Source organism: Anabrus simplex, chromosome 1, assembly GCF_040414725.1.
Source record: "Anabrus simplex isolate iqAnaSimp1 chromosome 1, ASM4041472v1, whole genome shotgun sequence".
Taxonomy (NCBI): Eukaryota; Metazoa; Arthropoda; class Insecta; order Orthoptera; family Tettigoniidae; genus Anabrus; species Anabrus simplex.
In genome coordinates this window covers 1,308,045,234-1,308,057,440 of record NC_090265.1, presented here as the reverse complement: position 1 = coordinate 1,308,057,440, position 12,207 = coordinate 1,308,045,234, and positions in this window count along the sequence as shown.

The following is a 12,207-nucleotide window of genomic DNA, read 5'->3' as shown; positions in this document are numbered from 1 at the left end:
TGAATTTATTGAATTATTTTCAAAGCATAAAGTAAAAGGAGTGGTTTATTGTTTTCCAGAATATATACAAAACATTTTAGAGAATATCCAGATTATGTTCAGATGACGTTTGTGTTCATGTATGATTCGAGGATATGTCGAAAATGGTTAATTTCACCAGATGGAGACTTGGCGTTTTTATTCGTCTTAAATCATTTCTCTTCGCCGACATACAGCGTCCGACTCGTTGGCTGAATGGTCAGCGTACTGGCCTTCGGTTCAGAGGGACCCGGTTCGATTCCCGGCCGGGTCGGGGATTTTAACCTTAACTGGTTAATTCCATTGGCCCGGGGGCTGGGTGTTTGTGCTGTCCCCAACATCCCTGCAACTCACTCACCACACATAACACTATCCTCCACCACAATAACACGCAGTTACCTACAAATGGCAGATGCCGCCCACCCTCATCGGAGGGTCTGCCTTACAAGGGCTGCACTCGGCTAGAAATAGGCACACGAAATTATTATTATTACCGACATACAGCAGAATAAACCACCACAGAAACGCGCTAGAGTGGTATGACTGGTATTAGGACGGGCATCCAGCAGTAATATACACACCAAGTGCCTACTTCATTAAAAGGGAGTAAGGGCTAGGAAGAAGAAAGTGATTACTTACAGCGTGTGGGCAGAACAACATGCAAATTAAATTGAGTTGGTGTGTAAAAGTGATTCTATTATAAATTTCATAAAAGCTTGTAATGTCACGCAAAATAAATTTTGGGGAATATAACGTTCTTCAACTGCAGTGCTTGAACATAATGTTTCGATAATCTGACGACGTTACAAAAAGAATGACCATGAAGTTGATTATATCTGCTGTTCTGTCGAGTACCGGCATGTCATGACCAATTTTGAAGGTCACTTCTTTCTTAAGTAGGCGTACACAATTACTTCCGGTAGCCATTATCCAGTACCTATTTCTAAATTAACTGAGTGAACTTATGAAAATGTGAGGAGATAATGACAAGTCACCTCCGAAAATTGACAAGAAAGATATGTACAACTAGCAAGATACCCGGGCTTTGCTACGGTTTCGGCAGCCCTGAAAATGGTTTTCCGTGGTTTCCCATTTTCACACCAGGCAAATGCTGGGGCTGTACCTTAATTAAGGCCACGGCCGCTTCCTTCCAACTCCTAGGCCTTTCCTATCCCATCGTCGCCATTAGACCTATCTGTGTCGGTGCGACGTAAAGCCCATAGCAAAAAAAAAAAAAAATAGAAAGTGAAAGTTATTATTCAATGTTTTACATTTTGTAGAGTCCATTGTCAGCTGAGTCTGTAAAATACGCCCTTAGTTTGCACGTCAAACGGTTTTGAGGGAATGATTATTTATTTGTGATCTAACACTCATTTGAACCTCATGAGGAAGAATTTAAATGTTTTGAACCCTATCTTACTTAATATCTAGGATGTAAAAGCGACAAGCACGTGAAATTTTGATTTTGTACGTCAAACCGTAATGGAGGATTGAATACCTTTTTAAGAGGTGAATGTATTTTAAGCATTCATTAACATTTAGGATATAAAAGATCAAACCAAACCAAACCCCACGGCACTTCACGCACTTGAAAGGGCCTTGGCCTGCCCAGCGATCGCTGCTCAGACCAAAGGCCTGCAGATTATGAGGGGTCGTTCGGTCATCAGGACGCATCCTCTCGGCCGTTATTCTGGGCTTTCGAGACCGGGGCCGCCATCTCACCGTCAGATAGCTCATCAATTCTAATCACGTAGGCTAAGTGGACTTCGAACCAGCCCTCAGGTCGAGAGAAAACTCCTGACCTGGCCGGAAATCGAAAACGGGGCCTCCGGGCGAGAGGCAGGTACGCTATCCCTACACCACGGGGCCGGCTTATAGTAGATCACCCTTCATAAAAAAAATTAATTTGTGTCTGAAACGGTTTCGGAAGAATGGATATTGTGTTATTGAGAGTCAACCATCATCTAAACGCCTTAGGGGAGAAATATCTTGAAGTATACGATATTTTACTCCTACGACATAAAAGAAGACCCTTCTTGTAAAATTACAACTTTGTACTTCAAACGGTTTTGGAGGGATGAATAATTTTATTTACAGATCTAACCTCATCTAACACTTCAGGAGTGGAATGTAAAATAATATTTTCTATTTCACACATAGAATTTAAAATATATATACACCGCTATTTGAAATGTTGTCTTTGTGCGTTAAACCGTTTCGGTGGAATGAATGAATATATTTGTTTTCGGATCTTAAAACCCATTCAACTCTCTGAGCGGTTAAAAAATTTTCAAACCTTCTGTTGTATATCACCTATGATGTATGTATATATGTATGTATGTATGTATGTATGTATGTAAGTATGTATGTATGCTGGGTATTCAGCCCGAAGGCTGGTTTGATCCTCTGCAGCTCCGCCAACAGCTGTCATAAATAGCCTAGGCGTCACTGAAGAGGCGTACTAGGGAAATGGGGAGTGACGGAGTTTCCCGTTGCTTTCCTCATCGAGCCAACTTCTGCTATTACATATCAGTCTGCCAGGCCCACTGAAATGCATGCACCAACCGACCCTATGAGCGATATCTTCACACCATTCATAACAGGGACTGGCTGCATAAGCAATGGTATTACTAGCATCACTCATACCTCAGTCACATTCATACTGTCAAAGCCAAGGATGAGACTGAGACAGGTCAACGAAAGTAACAAATTTGATATAGCCCATACCAGAAGACATAGTGCGCTGTAAACACTACATCTCGCCAGCAAAGGCATATCACCTATGATATCATTTGATTTTTTAACTTCATAATTCGAACGGTTTCATATAAATGCATATTTTCGTCATCAATTTTCACCCCCCAGTCAAAACCCCCCTTTAGGGTGTATTGATTTAAGTCAACTTGTGATTTGTATCCTCCTAAAAATAATTCAACTCCTTTTACACCCCACTTACGTTTACTCCATCCCCAGCCCTCCTCCGCCTTTGGTCACAGGGGACCCGGGTTCGACTCCCGGCAGGGTCTGGATTTTTAACACTCATTGGTTAATTTCGCTGGCACGGGGGCTGGGTGTCTTCATCATCATTTCATCCTCATCACGAAGAGCAGGTCCTGTAAGAGCGACAAATCGAAGGACCTGGCGAGCCGAAAATGTCCTCCGACTCTCCCGGCACTAAAAGCCATACGCCATTTCATTTCATTTCACCCCCTTAAGAAGATTTTCTTAAAACATATAATACGTGTGTCCTTATTTTTAAAGGAGATTATAAATAGAATTTTTAAAGTCTTTAAACGGTTAAATCTTTGAGATATAGATACTCTCATTTTAAATATTCATCCCCTTTTTACTCCCTTAGCGACGGAATATCCAAAAGTCCTCCCTTAGTCAGCACCCACATTGTTATATAAATGTATCCTCAAAATTTCTTTCTTTATGTCCAATAGTTTTGCCTCGGCGATGATGAATCAGTCAGTCAGTCAGTCAGTCAGTCAGTCAGTCAGTCAGTCAGTCAGTCAGTCAGTCAGTCAGTCAGTCAGTCAGTCAGTCAGTCAGTACATGTTATCATCTATATAGTTATATAAACTAGCAAGATACCCATGCTTCGTTAGGATTTTGAACTGAAAATCGTTATTTAAGGTTTATATTTTGGCCAGTGCACTCTCAGCCGAGCCTGTAAAATACGCCCTCAGTTCGTACGTCAAAAAGTTTTGGGAGAATGGTAAGTTATTTTCTAATCTAATACACATTTGAACCCCATACGGAAGAATTTGAATGTTTTTAGCCCTATCTTATGAACGCTTATTGAAGTACTCATTTAATTATTCATATTTGAGAGAACATAGAATATTTCATTTTATTGAGTCCTAGTAACTTTCAGGGACCATCTACATTCACAGTACATTTCGCAATTTCAACACGAAGCATGGAACCGAGGATCTATTTGTTCGCAAGCTATATTATGAAGGAGGGATTTCTACATGACGCACCCAACTTTCACATGCTCCGTTTAGAACAAGGAAATAATGTAATCCAACGGCCTGGTCCAAAGGATTACATTTTCGGAAGCCCGGCGAGAGGCTTGGAGATCATACGACACAAGATTAAAGTAAGCGTCACCACGCACGCGATGTTATGAACCAATGGAAAAGAAGTATTATTCCGATATTGGCTATGCATTGGTTAAAGTGTGAGATGGCCCTAAACAACCATACAACGGCGTCTGTGAAGAAGAATTAATAAAAGCGATCAGCGGGTGTGCTAGCGACCCCATTATTCGGCAGGAGTTTTCGAAGTTGTTACGTCTTGAGAAGAATTAGGCCTATTCTTCCGCGAGTGCGGAGTCAGGGTTTAATATCTTCATCGTGCGGGGACTTCTAATATTTAGCTTAATACGCTCATAATGCACTTAATTACACGTGTTTTAACTTTGATAAATTTGCATTTTGTATCTTAGAATTTCAGACAGAACAGTTTCCGATATGATCACTTGCACGCATACTTGCCTGCCTATTTCAAGTAGATTTTTCCGAGAACACAAACATCATACTTTCCAGTCCAGCATTCGTGTACTGTTCGTAGATATTGGAGCTGTGATATAACACAGACGATTTATGGAGCAAGTCGGGAAAATTTGACCTAGTTACGGGGTAAGATAATCAGAGTTGTCTTGCAGGCTGAATGGGAACTGGTTTTTAACGGTCAGTGGAAATTACCCCGGTAGTAGTAAATAGTAACTGGCAGGTTGTTTTTACTCAGATTTCAATACCGTGAATGAACGGATGTTTCAGTTATCCCCCGAACCGGCATAAGCAGCAAGGCGATGGGTCCACATTTCTAGGCCAGGATGGAAAAGAAAGGACTGATCCAGGTTAAGTTTTTTAAGGCATCACAGTAAATATGGCTGGCTAAAAGGATTGGGAGCCGGCTGTCCGTGGGCATGCGCCTGAATCAACAAATAGACGAGTACTAGATTCGCAATGTAATTATGTATGTGTGCATGCGTTTTAATATAGCGAAGGGGATATGTTAGTTTTGTTATTTAATTTCAGAAGATTTAGCTGTTTTTGGAAGGACTATGTCCTATTTCAGTAAATGTTAAGAAGCTTGTAAATGTACATAACTGTAAACTACATGTGGAACGGTTGCATGAGGTCAAGGATTGCGTTTAATTTTTATTCAGATTTTATAGCTGAGTGGTTAACGTCATTCTTTTACAAGTCAGTTTCTTGTTTTAGTCTCGTTTATTTTTGATTTATTTTCTTTTAATATTTTGGACGCTGTGATCGTCTCGGGGCTTCAGTATAAATGTGAAAAGGGTTTGAATTAAAGTCAAGAAGGACTAGATTCAATTGATAATGGGATTTAAAAGTGTACGAAAACATGTCGTCACCTTTTCCCTGATATTTTGAATGAAGTGTGAATAAGAATGAGTGAGGTGTTGGAGTTTTGATCCACGACTCTCGTAGCGTCATCTTCATGATTATTTGAATGTAAAGATGAGTAAAAAATGAAATGTCGTATGGCTTTTAGTGCCGGGATATCCCAGGACGGGTTCGGCTCGCCAGGTGCAGGTCTTTCTATTTGACACCCGTAGGTGACCTGCGCGTCGTGATGAGGATGAAATGATGATGAAGACAACACATACACCCAGCCCCCGTGCCACTGGAATTAACCACTTAAGGTTAAAATCCCCGACCCGGCCGGGAATCGAACCCAGGACCCTCTGAACCGAAGGCCAGTACGCTGACCGTTCAGCCAACGAGTCGGACGTAAAGATGAGTGTGATTTAGTGATTGGTTTACAAATTCCTCGAACGCAGTTTCGTATTCCAAGTTCTGAAAATTAGAATCAGTTTTCTTTAAATATTGTTGTTAATGCCATTTTATCGACTTGAAAGGACATTTCTGTAAATTTCAGACTTTTAGACATGTTCTATGTGTATGTGGTTATGTTTCAATTTCTAGTTATGGTGTTATTACACAGTTGGTCATTTATTTTTAAAGTTCAACTGTACGAGCGCGAGTGCTCTGATTTGTGACCAGCGTGGTGTTGTTTTCGTTTCTTGAGAGCGAATGTTAGACGACGTTATTTACATTTTTATCAGTATTTGGCAACTGTAGGATATGTGAAATACATATTCTTGTATGATGATGAGTAAGAACACGCTTTCCTCATTTGAGAGCCCTGCATTTTCACGATTAAGTTACTTACCTCGGGTAGATTTGTGAGCAGCGAGTGTTAAGGGTTGGACCCCGGATGTTTTGGATATTTGCTGCATAGTTTTGAGAGACTGAATCTCCTTTTGTGAGTCATTCCGCGTGTGGTAGACGAGGATTATGAATGTTTCTACCGAGGAGAGTTTTAGCGGCCTATTTTTCGCGTTGATAGTTTTATGTTTGTCCATGTGACAACGGTTGATGCTGTAGACGAGATTTTTATATCGCGACATTTAGTTTTGACTTTTGTTTTGATATGACTGCGCTGAGGAATATTTGTCATGTAAACTTTTTCAGAGACCAACGTTGAGCTATGTACTGAAGGATAAATATACTGTGTTATTTTCTTGAATTTTATGTCATGTAATTTACTTCAGGAATCCACGTTGATTTATGCGTGACGTTGTAAAGTCCACTTGATGATTGGTTATGTGTAACATAATCTATTTTAGGAACCTACGTTGAACAGGAAGTGATTGCTCAAAGTGTAAATTGATTTCCTTATATTTTACATCGAGACTGTGAGTGAGTGAGAGTTGCATAAATTCAGCATGCTTTTCCTTGGTGTGGCCTGGGAAGTATGAGAACATGTTTTTGTCGTTTGATTGTTTATATTTGGCATTCATGTGATTTTTATTGGTATGTGGTTTCGATCGACAGTGTTTTTGTTGTCCTCATGTGTTTACTCATGATTGAGGTGTATTTATTAATCGGATGTTTTACAACTCAGCATAGATTTTTTGTGTTCAATTACATTAGTTATTTTCTCCCCAACGCGCATGAAAACACGTCTTTTCATAGTTCGAACTGAGCATGACAGGGAGCGGCTGACTAGTGTGGGCCAAATTACATTGATGGTAGAAACAGCGGCACTTTTTTATCATCTAGGATATAAAAAAGCCAAGCCTGTGAAATTTTGACTTTCTACGTCGAACAGTAATGGAGGAATGAATACATTTCTAAGGGATTAATGTTTTTAAATATTTGTTAATATCTAGGATTTAGAAAACCACCCTTCAAAAAAATTAAGTTCATGCCTGAAACGGTTTAGAAAGAATGGATTTTTTTTAGAATAAACCACCATCTAAACCTCTTAGGGAAGAAATATTTTGAAGTATAAGTTATTTTACACCCATCATATATTAGAAGACCATTCTCGTGAAATTAGTACTTTGTACACCAAACGGTTTTGGAGGGATAAATCATTTTGTATACGGAGATAACCTCTTTTAACACTTTAAGGGTTGAACGCTAAAAATATTTCATATTTTACACCTATGACTTAAAGATATACCGCTATTTGGAATTTTGTTTCGGTACGTTAAACCGTTTCGGAGGAATGCATTAATTTTTTCGGATTAACTCCGTTTAACTCTCTGAGCGGTTAAATTTGATTCAAACCTTCCGTTGTTTAACACATATGAAGTCATTTGAAATTTTAAATTCTTATTTCAAACGGTTTAATAAAAATTCATATTTTTGTCATCTTTCGTCACACCTAAGCAAAACCCAGTAAGGGGTATATTGTTATAATTCCACTTCTTATTTGATCCTCATACAAATAATGCAACTCCTTTCACACCCCGTTATTTTGATTCCACACACACCTCCCCTGCCAGAAAATGCGTGTGACTTTATTTTTAAAACGAAGCAAAATAGTACCAATTTTCACGCCTGTAACATGTTAAGCTTTTGAGATTATTATATTATAGGTATTATCATCTTAAAAATTCACCCCCTCTGTCATTTCTCTTCATATGAAAGTCCTCTGAGATTCCCGGCAATAAAAGCCATACGCCACTTCATCAACCCCTCTTAAGTAGATTTTCCAAAACAATAATAAGTGTTTCTAATTTTTAAAGGAGATTCCAAATACCCGTTTTCATGACTGTAATATCTTCAGTTTTTAGATATAAGTATCCGCATAAAGGATATTGAATCAATTTTCGACATTTTTCACCCCCTTTAAGAGGATATTCCGAAAACAAAAAGATGCGTGTTTTCTTGTTTTTAAAGCAAATTCCATATATTAATTTTCACATCAGTAATTTAATGTTTAGGCGATACCAGTATCGTAATAAAAATTATTCAACTCCACTTTTCAGTCAATATTACCCCTCCAGCTTAAGTGTCATTTCCGAAAACAAAATAATGCGTGTTACGTTTTTAAAAGAGGTTAAAAACACCAAATTTCATGTCTGTAATACATTAAGTTTTTGAAACATACTGTAGATTTTCTCAGTTTAAAATTTTACCCCCTATAACACTTCCCTTTAATTGGATTATCAGAGAACAAATTATGCGTGTTCCTTTACTTTAAATGAGATTCCAAATACCAATTTCCACGTCTTTAATATGTTACGTTTTTGAGATAATTATATTGTAGAAATACTAATTTTAAAAATTTACCCTTTTGTCACTTCTGTTCACCCCGTCTTAAGTAGATTTTCTAAAAACAATAAATACGTGAATCTATTTTTTGGCTATTTTGCTTAACGTCGCACCGACACAGATATGTCTTATGGCGACGATGGGATAGGAAAGGTCTAGGAAGTGGAAGGAAACGGCCGTGGCCTTAATTAAGGCACAGCTCCGGCATTTGCCTGGTGTTAAAATGGGAAACCACGGAAAACCATTTCAGGGCTGCCGAGAGTGGGGCTCAAAACCACTATCTCCCGATTACTGGATACTGGCCGCACTTAAGCGACTGCAGCTATCGAGCTCGGTGAGTCTTTACTTTTAAAGGGGATTCCAAATACCAATTTTTATGTCTCTAACATCTTCCCAAAAGGGAAGGAAGAGCATGGTTACCTTCAACATTTGAAAGCACTTTCATGTCATTTATTTTATCACAGCCTGCCTCACAACATACTCAAACTCGGACATATTATGTGATAGTTGTAGGATTTAGATTTATTTCTAATTAACAGTGGTTTTCTTCGATATCCATATACAATGTAGAGTGCCGTTGCGAAGAACGGGCACATTTGCTAGTTTTACATACATAGATTTTCCTCCCAAAATAAAGAAGGAAGAGTATGGTTACCTTCAACATTTGAAAGCACTCCTTCCAAAGGACTGCCACTCATTTTATTACAGCATACTCAAACTCGGACTATGATGTGAGAGTTGTAGGTTCCATGTTTATTCCTAATTAATTACTGCAGTATCCCATTAATGATTAATCAATAAGTAAAGTAATTTTGGTGGGCGATAATAAATAATATTTATTTACTTCAGAGTCCCGGTTCTTGATACGGGTTCGGGTAGGCAATAATACAATTTTTTTTATTTGTCATAATTCTGTACAGAGTTCTGCTCCATATTCACAGAAACTATGCGTATGGCTACATGAACGCATGAATGAGTTGATGATGAATGATTCCATGACAATTGAATTGTCGTGCATGCATGAATGAATGAACACTTCTCTCCCAGTCACGGATAACCACCTACTGAGGAGAGAGCATTCGACTCGCTGAATAAATGCATTGGTGGGTTTATGCATGAAGGCATGAATAACTCTCTATTCTACCTTGATTTGGGGCACTTTACACGGGCGAAAAACCGTTCCACGTGCAAGGGCTGCGTCTATAACTACTGCCCGGTCGTGTCACCCACAACTGGTGAGAAAAGGAGCCACCAACCCAGGGATAACACGGCCGGCCCTTTCTCTTGAGGCCCGAACTGAAGACCCCACCTACTCTAATAGCTGTCATACACTAATTTCTCACCATTCCCTAATTTCAGCAGGGCACATGTAAGCGAGAATCCCGCTCCCCATGTGACCCCCTCCCTTTCTTCATTCTATGTTGCATTTGTAGACACTCTACGCCATGTCCTTACATGATTGAATGAATGAATTAATGAACGAATTCATTAATTAATGAATCTCAGCCTAAATTTGTGCTTTCCTACACGGGTGGATCACCTTTCCACATGCAAGGGTCACGCCTAAGATTTTTTCCTACATGAATGAATGAATTCATGTTTCCCTGACTGGATTGAGGATAAATGTACGGATGGTTTTACGAATGGGTACATAAATAAATGGATTAAATGCACTCAGCCAGTAGCTACAGACCACCAGCAGGTACGGAGAGATTCATCCCTTCAGAGAGGATGAATGCCATACATGCATGCATGATGAGCAAGAAGACTCTTCACTCCCAGTCACGGATAACTAGTAACTGCGGAAAGAGCCCTTATTACTGAATTAAATGAATGAGTGAATTAAAAACAAATGGGTGAATGAATAATGAATGAGTGATTAGGTGTTATCAACCTACAGCTACGGATCGCCAGCAGCTGAGGTAGAAACATTCTATCTATTGGATCCTGTCTCATTACATGCAATTTAACAGTTAATTACCAACAATAGCGACCTTACAGTGATACTAATCCTAATATTCCTTATACTAAATACAACTATTGACAGATTCTTAACTGATCGGTTCATAACACAATCATCCATCCGTAATCTGCCCTGCCCGCATTGTAGGCTCTTACAACACTCTTCTATATAAATTACTAATTACAGTTAATAATTTAATGAGATTACCAGGCTTATACCATTCATTGCTTATCATCCTAATAATCCCAAAGCCATTCTCATCCTCAGTTATCAAATATTGTTCTTTGTTATTATAAAATTTCCTTCTCGGTGATAGGGTTTGTTTACGTGAATTCAACATGTGAAATTCTTCTCTGTTTTCACTGCAGAGAAGGAATCTTGTTGCATCCTTGTCCCTAATCCATCCCTTATTCTTATAAATTATCACAATCCCCCATATCAAACGTCGGCTTTCTCTTCTATTTACATTCACAATACTTATGTTCATATCCTGCCTTATCCTATTGAACGCTGAGAGGGTCGTCTTGCTCCTACATTCGGATACCAACCACTATCTCTGGATATCTTTAAGTCGTCTGAGGAAATGGTGCATAATACTGGTGTTAAATGTGAAAATAGTGCTTTATTGAGACGTATCAAATAATACAGTGAAGAACAGAGTCTTACTATGGTGGACAGTGTGAAGGTGTAAAATGCGTTCTAGCTTATGAAAATGGGTCATTTTTCACTAAATCAAACAATCAATCACCAATGATTCTCATTAATGGCTGTCACCCAGACAGATTCCCAATAAGTTATCTTGAATTAACCTTCAAATTATTAGGTAGCGTTCAGCAAATCTAGTGCATATCCAAGAGATGTTAAGTAAAGAACAAAAATAACTAACCTGACACCTGTTGTATCCATGCCCAAACTTTACGATTTCACGTTGGATTTATGGTGACCTAGGTCATAATTGTTCCGTTGGAAAAGTTCTGAAGTACAGGTCTCGCACTACTGTATATAACATATCTTCAGTATACTGTACGTACTAAACACGGATGACCAAGGTGAAGGCTTATATCGAGTACACCGGGCGAGTTGGCTGTGCGGTTAGAAGTGCGCAGCTGTGAGCTCGCATCTGGGAGATAATGTGTTAGAACCTCACTGTCGGCAGTCCTGAAGATGGTTTTTCGTGATTTCCCATTTTCACACCAGAAAAATGCTGGAGCTGTACATTAATTAAGGCCACGGCCGCTTCCTTGACATTCCTGGGAATTTTCTGTCAAATCGTCGCCATAAGACCTATCTGTGTCGGTGCGACGTAAAGTAACTAGCAAAGAAAAAACGAAATCGAGTACAATGCTGTCACGAAAGTTAAATATTCATTCCTATCAATAGTATAGTAGTCTTTTCTTAAACAGTACCAAAGAAGGTAGAAATTAATCGAAAATCCTTCATGGTAAGTGATTTAAGTTTCTAATTATACTTCCTATAAATGAATGTTTGCCGTAGATTGTCCTCTTGAATTCCAACTTTATTTTTATACTAGAAATATTCCTACTTTTAAAAATTCCATTCAGGTTTATTTGTTTATTGATGTCATTCGATGACATCTCACCACTAACAGCTTAGGGC